The sequence below is a fragment of the Dreissena polymorpha genome, chromosome 13 (genome assembly GCF_020536995.1).
Source record: "Dreissena polymorpha isolate Duluth1 chromosome 13, UMN_Dpol_1.0, whole genome shotgun sequence".
NCBI lineage: Eukaryota > Metazoa > Mollusca > Bivalvia > Myida > Dreissenidae > Dreissena > Dreissena polymorpha.
In genome coordinates, this window is record NC_068367.1 from 68,635,901 (window position 1) to 68,644,147 (window position 8,247).

Genomic DNA, 8,247 nt, shown 5'->3' on the forward strand with positions numbered 1-8,247 from the left:
AATAATAGCTAATTTTCAATAAAGAATCAAGAGTTAAAAAGAATAACAAGTGCAGAATATCTAACACCTGCGGCGCAAATCGATGCCAAAAACCGTTGTGGTGAATTGTGTTCAATTGGGTCACAAAAACCTGATCGAACCACAACACCAAAATCTAGTAAGGTATAAAATTACTGGTCGTTTGGTGGGTGTCAATTTCGAGCAATTTCGTTCATTGGTACTGATTAAAGTGGTCGTAATAGCGGATTAGCGGGTTGGTTGGATTAGTGAGTCTAACGACCATTGAAATATAGAAGGAAAAAATCGGGACTGAACAATGGTTGTCGTCTTACCGAATTGGTCGTAATACCGAAGTGGTCGTAAATAGAGTTTTTACTGTACATAGCTCTACGAACTAACTGCAAAACAAATTAAAAGAATCAATGTTGTATTTGTATGGCTCTGCTAGCTTTACTAGTCCTACCTTTTGCTTTTGTTGGTTCTGTCCAATTGAGCCTCGTTCTAGGTAACTTGGCTAATGCATGTGCGCTAAGTGCCGTACATCCCTTTATTGGATTTCCGCTAAGAAGAGAGTTGATTGAAACAAATAATACCGTAATAGACTGCTCAGGCTTATCTGGGACGACACTTGACGCTCATACATGGAGGTCAGTTTTCCAAGAACGAGGCTAAACTATCTTTTTCAAGAATTATTCATGAGTTTTCGTTCCTTTGCCATCTGATCAGTGGACTATAAAATGATTGGATCATGGCTGTATGTCGATTGTCTTCGTGTTTAAATGTGATTACTAAAATGGCGCGAAATAAGAAGTTGGGCACACACATTTAATTACTGTTTGTGGCTGTTGTAAATATGACAGAATTACCCCACTTTATATTTTAAAGACAAAGAAAAATAAAAGACCCCTGTAACAAAACGTCATATTTAGATATGAGCCGCCTAATGCAAATGCGCTGGCTGTAATGTAGTTACGCTGGTCGCATACGGCACATACATCATTTTTGCACTAGGCGACTCGTTTGTCTAAACACATTGTTATGTGACCACAACCATACACTGATTTGCAGTGAAATTCTACTATTCTTCGATTCCAATGCAACACATGTTGTATTAGGTAAAGATATGAAGACGGTGGAATTTATGTTGAGATTAATATAAATGACGGTGACATTGATGATTATATTGTTGATGAATTACGATAAATATGCTGCTGATGAGACCGTACATTTAATAAGAATGATAGAAGTGACGAATTGAAGATATGCGAGATTAAACAAAACTACGTTTCCTGTTCTCTCTCTATTTGTACTTCTTCAAAGCATGAGGTCGATCTGTGGTTTTGAAGACCGATTTTGGGTTTACAGCAAAGTGCGGTACTACAATGCTCTCTGTTAACACACTATAGATCAGCTTAAAAGCCGTCAGCGCTTTGATTTCTCTCTGCGTCGATCGGTGTTTGCTTTCAACTTCAGCTGTAGGCGACTTTGACGGATCGATCTCTTTTCCGAAATGTGTACAATTTACGTAAAAATTTTCCCTTTTTAACGCAATAATATTTATTTCTTTAGTTTAATGTTTATAAAACCCAATGCTTAACTGGTGTGCAATATGGGTTAGTTGTGAGCTACATCTGAAAATGTTCGATATAATGTTGTTTACTGTATAAGGTGAACACTAGTCAAAGAAGAAGAATTATAAATGTCTATGGAACGCCTCGTCGGCCTCCTGTTGACTATTGATATATCGGATGTTTCATTGAAAATATGTGGCTTTAAATCATATCATATGTGTTTTATTGTAGGCTAAATGCTTGCCATAGTAGGCGGTGTGTTTGTGATGTTATGATTTGTGTAATTGATGGTGTGTTGTGTTTCTGTCATGATATGATGTGTGTTTGTGATGGTATGCCGTGTGCTATTGATGGTGTGCTTGTTTCTGTCATGATATGCTGTGTGTTTGTGATGGTTTGATGTATGTTATTGATAGTGTGTTGTTTTTCTGTCACGGTATTATGTATGTTTGTGATGGTATGGTGTATGTTATTGATGGTGTGTTGTGTTTCTGTCACAATATTCTGTGTGTTTGTGATGGTATGATGTGTGCTATTGATGGTGTGTGTGTTGTTCTGTCATGATAGGCTGTGTGTTGTGATGGTGTGTGATGTGGTTATTGATGGTATGTTGTGGTTCTGTCATGAGTTTATGTGTGTTTGTAATTGCATGATGTGTGTTATTGATGGTGTGTTGTGTTTCTTTCATGATATGCTGTGTGTTGTGATGGTATGATGTGCGTTATTGATTGATAGTGTATGGTGTGTTCTGTCATGGTTATATGTGTGTTTGTGATGGTTTGATGTGTGTTATTGATGATGTGTTGTGTTTCTGTCATGATATGCTATGTTTTTGTGATGGTATGCTGTGTAAATGGATGATGTGTGTTGTGTTTCTGTCATCATATGCTGTGTGTTTGTGATGATATGATGTGCTATTGATGGTTTCTCGTTTTATGTCATGATATGCTGTGTGTTGTGATGATTTGATGTGTGTTATTGATGGTGAGTTGTGTTTTTGTCATGATATGTTATGAGTTTGTGATGGATGGTATGATGTGTGCTATTCATGATGTGTTGTGTTTCTGTCCTGGTAAACGTTCCGTTTAGAGGAAGTCCCTTTGTGATGATATGATGTGTGTTATTGATGATGTGTTGTGTTTCTGCCATATATGCTGTGTGTTTGTGATGATATGATGTGTTCTTGATGGTGTGGTGTTTATTTCATGATATGCTGTGTGAATGTGATGATATGATGAGTTACTGATGGTGTGTTGTGTTTCTGTAATTATATGCTGTGTGTTTGTGATGGTTTGATGTGTGTTATTGATGGTGTGTTGTTTTTTTCTGTCATGATATGCTGTGTTTGTGATGGTGTGTGATGTGATGTGTTATGGATGGTATGTTGTGTTTCTGTCATGATTTTCGGTGTGTTTTTGATGGCATGATGTATGTTATTGATGGTGTGTTTGTGTTTCGTTCATGATATGCTGTGTGTTTGTGATGGTATGATGTGTGTTATTGCTGGTGTGTGGTGTTTCTGTCATGATATGCTGTGTGTTTGTGATGGTGAGATATGTGTATTTGATGGTATGTTGTGTATCTGTCATGGTTTTCTGTGTGTTTGTGGTGGCATGATGTGTGTGTTATTGGTGGTGTTTTGTGTTTCTGTCACAATATGTGTGTTTGTGTGGTGGTATGATGTGTGCTGTTGATGGTGTGTTTTGTTTCTGTCATGATATGCTCTGTGTTTGTGATGGTATAGTGTGTGTTATTGATGTCGTGTTGTGTTTTTGTCATGATATGATGTGTGTTTGTGATGATATGATGTGTTATTGATGGTGTGTTGTGTTTGTGTCATGATTTGCTGTGTGTTTTGATGGTATGAGGAGTGTTTTTTGATGTTGTGTTGTGTTTTGTAATAATATGCTGTGTGTTGTGATGGTGTGATGGTGTTATTGATGGGTGTGTTGTATTTCTGTCATGATATGCTGTGTTTTGTGATGATATGATGTGTTATTGATGGTGTGTTGTGTTTCTGTCATGATATGCTGTGTGTTTGTGGTGGTATTAGGAGGGTAATTGGTGATGTGTTGTGTTTCTGTAATTATATGCTGTGTGTTTGTGATGGTATGATGTGTGTATTGTGGTGTGGTGTGTGTGTTGTGTTTCTGTCATGCTATGCTGTGTGTTGTGATGGTTGGTGTAATGTGTGTTATTGATGGTATGTTGTGTTTCTGTCATTATTTTTCTGAGTGTTTGTGAGGGCATGATGTGTGTGTTATTGATGGTGTGTTGTGTTTCTTTCATGAATGATGCTGTGTGTTTGTTTTGGTAATGTGTGTTATTGATGGTGTGTGGTGTTTCTGTCATGACATGCTGTGTGTTTGTGATGGTGTGATGTATGTTATTGATGGTATGTTGTGTTTCTGTCATATTTTTTTGTGTGTTGTGTGATGGCATGATGTGTTATTGGTGGATTGTTGTGTTTCTGTCATGATATACTGTGTGTTTGTGATGGTGTGATGTGTGTAATTGATGGTATGTTGTGTTTCTGTCATGGTTTTCTGTGTGTTTGTGATGGAATGATGTGTTATTGGTGGTGTGTTGTGTTTCTGTCATGATATGCTGTGTGTTTTTGATGGTATGATGTGTATTATTGATAATGTGTTGTGTTTCTGTCATGATATGCTATGTGTTTGTGATAGTTTGATGTGTGCTATTTATGATGTGTTGTGTTTCTGTCATGATATATGTGTGGTTTTTGATGGTATGATGTGTATTATTGATAATGTGTTGTGTTTCTGTCATGATATGCTATGTGTTTGTGATAGTATGATGTGTGCTATTTATGATGTGTTGTGTTTCTGTCATGGTAAACGTTCCGTTAAGAGGAAGTCTCTTCTTAGTGAAAATCCAGTTTAGGTGGAAAGTGTCGACCCAGATTAACCTGTGCGTACTTTTTCCCAAGAGCGAGGCTTCAATATAATTAGCTAATTTTGTATGGAAGTAGGATGCATGCAAATAAAACATCTAATATGCAAACTTAAAAAGATACGTTTTACATAAACTTGAGGATTATCGAACGTTTTGGTTTTGTCACGAGAAGAGGATTATATGTTTGTTGTCTATATGCACGCTGTGATGGTTAAATTCACTTAACAATAAATGTCTCATTTAAAAATTAAAAAGAAGTATGTAAAGTATTTAGCATGGAACGAAAATTACTTAGCATGGAACGGGGTATATACTTACAAATTGCATTTCGTGTTTAAAATAGTCGTATTCAAAACAAACAAGATCGTCGTTTTTTTTTAATGCACGGACATGGAATATAACAAGAAATGCCGATCCCTGAAAGAGTAAATAAGGAAATTATTTTAAGAATTAAAACGTTTTTAAACATAACCACACTTGTCTTTGTGTCCTTCATTTACTTAAACATTGTGATAAAACTTTTTAAAAAATGCACCCTATATCTCCCATTATAAAATGGTGGTCCCATAATTGCCCATACAATTGTAGGCCCCATACACACTGTTTAAAAGTGCGGGTTTTGTATCCACCCTTAAAAATTGGGGACGCATTTTAAATGTTATGAGCCCATATTCGCCCTGTAAACATGTAGAACCTTTATCCGCCCTTTAAAATTGCGAGCCCTATAATCCCCCTTTTTGCCCTATTCCACTACGAAAACAAGCCCACGATTCGCTATGATGTCTCACATTTATTGAATCGGGAAGACTCGTGACAGTCTGCGATTCAGTTACGACAGTGGTACGATTGAGTTACGACGAATCGTGGGGTTCGGTTGAAGTCTTGCGAATAGGATCGCGACTTCACTACGGTGTAAGAATCTACTGCGACTGTACCACGAACGATGCAGATTTGTCACGACTAAGCTAGGACCTCACCGAACGCACCAATGAATTCGGCGCCAATATCTACTGATATTGATTCTAACACGGCATGCGACTTGTTTTCTATAGACAAAGATGCAGATCGGTCACGACTAAGCTATGACCTCACCGAACGCACCAATGAATTCGGCGCCAATATCTAATGATATTGATTCTAACACGGCATGCGACTTGTTTTCTATAGACAAAGAAGGAAATAAAGTGTGGGTTATTCTGCAATAAATTATGGGCGGAGCTAATGTTTCGAAAATAGTTAATAAAGAATAAGTAAAGAAAATATTGCAGTAAAATGCACGTGCTTAAATCCCGCTCTTAAAGAAATGTAAAAAAAATATAACACGTATATAAATGTTATAAAACAACAAATTGTATATTTGGTGATAAGTGGCATGACCACGCCTGCTAAGAATTTGTTTGTTAAGAAACGTAATTAAGAAAACGTTTATAGCATGTCAGCTTTTCAGAAGAATTAACACATGTGACGTCAATTAGTTTCTATGAGTGTTGTTCTCAGTGAAAGTGACGTAAATTGCAAAATATTTATGAATGAAAACGACGTCAAATTTTTGTACAATTCAATGACGTCACTAAATAGTGAACTTTGTACTAAGAAGGGCGGAGTATTGAAAAATATAGTTCACGTCCAAAAGCTTGAAGCAAATCAATCAGAATCGTGTAAGAATAGAAATAATATTTTTTTATGATGGCTTGTTGTCGAATAACCCTCATTAAGGAGTATAGATTTGTGCTATCAAAGAACTCGTGCTCCGCATTCGTGATTTAATTCCTACGCATCTATACTCCTTACTGTGGGTTATTCGACAACAAAAAATGATGGAAAAATATTATTTCTTTATTATTCTTTACAAAATCGTAACTGTTTCGCAACTAAATCGCGAGAATCTTAGCGGGCTCGCAACTCACTCGGGGTGAACCCTTGAGAATCTTGACAAGTCGTAGTAATGATTCGTAGACAGATCACGTGATCACCGATTTCCCGATTGAGTCACGAATTACCTAAGATTCCATTACGACGCCCAAGAACGCAATACGACACTGTTACGAGTCAACTGCGATTAAATTCAGTCCTGTAGGTCTTGGTTAAATTTAAACACGTTTAAAAACTGGCCGCGATTTTTGGGAGCTCACGACTCGCCCGCGACTAGCTACGAATGAGTTAGGACCTTCGCCGATTGAGTTACGAATGTCCATGACTTCAAAATATTGGAAATCGGGCAAATCGTGGGGAATCGGGTCGTAGTGGAATACCCCTATTAAAAAGAGCGGACTCATTTACACCTTTTTAATTATGGGGTACTTTTACAACTTTTAAAGATTTGGATCCCATATCAACACTTAAAACACGTTAGCCTCTTGTCAAACCTTTGTTAATTTTGGCCCCATATCTGCCCTTTCAAAGAGTAAGCCCACACCTTCCAATACAACAGCGTGGCTTCCATTTCCATAATAAGCTTTTGCACCATATCCACCCATAAAAGTGTGGGTTGCATACCCATGAAAACAGCTGGCCCATATCACTTTTAAAAAACGTGAGCCATAGACTTGTGTCAACCATTTGTATTTGTTTTGCTTTTACCACTGTTTTAAAGTTTGGAACTTATATCCGCCATTACAAAATTGACCATTATATGCAGTTATTAAAATTCTTTATCCTAAATTGATTAGGCCCAATACCCGCGTTTTAAAGTGTGGGCCTATATCTGCCATTAAACAAGTTAGGCCGTATATCCACCATTCAAAAGGTGGTCCCTTATCCGTCCTTTGTCCTACTATGTACATGAGCTGACCCCATACGCATGCGCATGTCATCAGCTTATTGTGAAAGGAGACTAGCTATACACAATTATAAATAAAAACAAAACCACCAAGAACAAACGTTATAGTACTTTATAAATTAAATGGTAATTAACTCGAGGCTTAATACAATGTGTGCACTGCAGGTACGACTATTTTATCAACAGCTACAATTATTTGATATTTGTATGTGTAGGCGAAATGTAAGCGATGATAAAAATGTGGTTAACTACACCTACGCAACTTTCATTTAAAGCACAATTTTTATCTCAGTGGTCTTATTTCAAAATGATTGCATCGTTATACATGAGAGGTCGCAAAATTGATTTGATTTCAAAATGTCTAATCTTTATGAACATATAAGAGTATTCTGTTTTACAAAAATGAGTGGGCGTTTAATGTGGTAAACAGACCGAAATATACAACGTTTATGTCAATAACGTTCGCTTGTAAGAGAACATATCGCCGTCATCACAACGAAGCGTGATCAGGTATGGTGGGTGTCAGGTGATAATTACCTTACCTTACGTAAAACACTCGTCCCTGAGATATATTTGTGTATTTTAATATTGAAATAGAGTAATACTGTTTGATTTCATCCCTTCAAAACATATAATAAGTAATAAAGAGAATAATTTTTTAGGTTAGTTCAGATTAGCGTATTAATACGGCTGTACTTCTTGATTGTGCTGCATCTTTCCTTATTCGCTATTAAAGGGACCTTTTCACGTCTTGGTAAATTGACAAAAGTGAAAAATATGTTAAGATTTGCATTTTTTCGTTGTGTTATGATATTTGTGAGGAATCAGTAATGCTGAAAAATTACTTTGCTCCAAAAATCAATTATATACATCGTTTTACGATTTAGAAACCTGAAAATATAAAGCATTACAAATGCGAAACTGTTGAATAATTGGGAGAGTTCTGTGTTAGCGCTATATTGTGTGACATAACGAAGATTG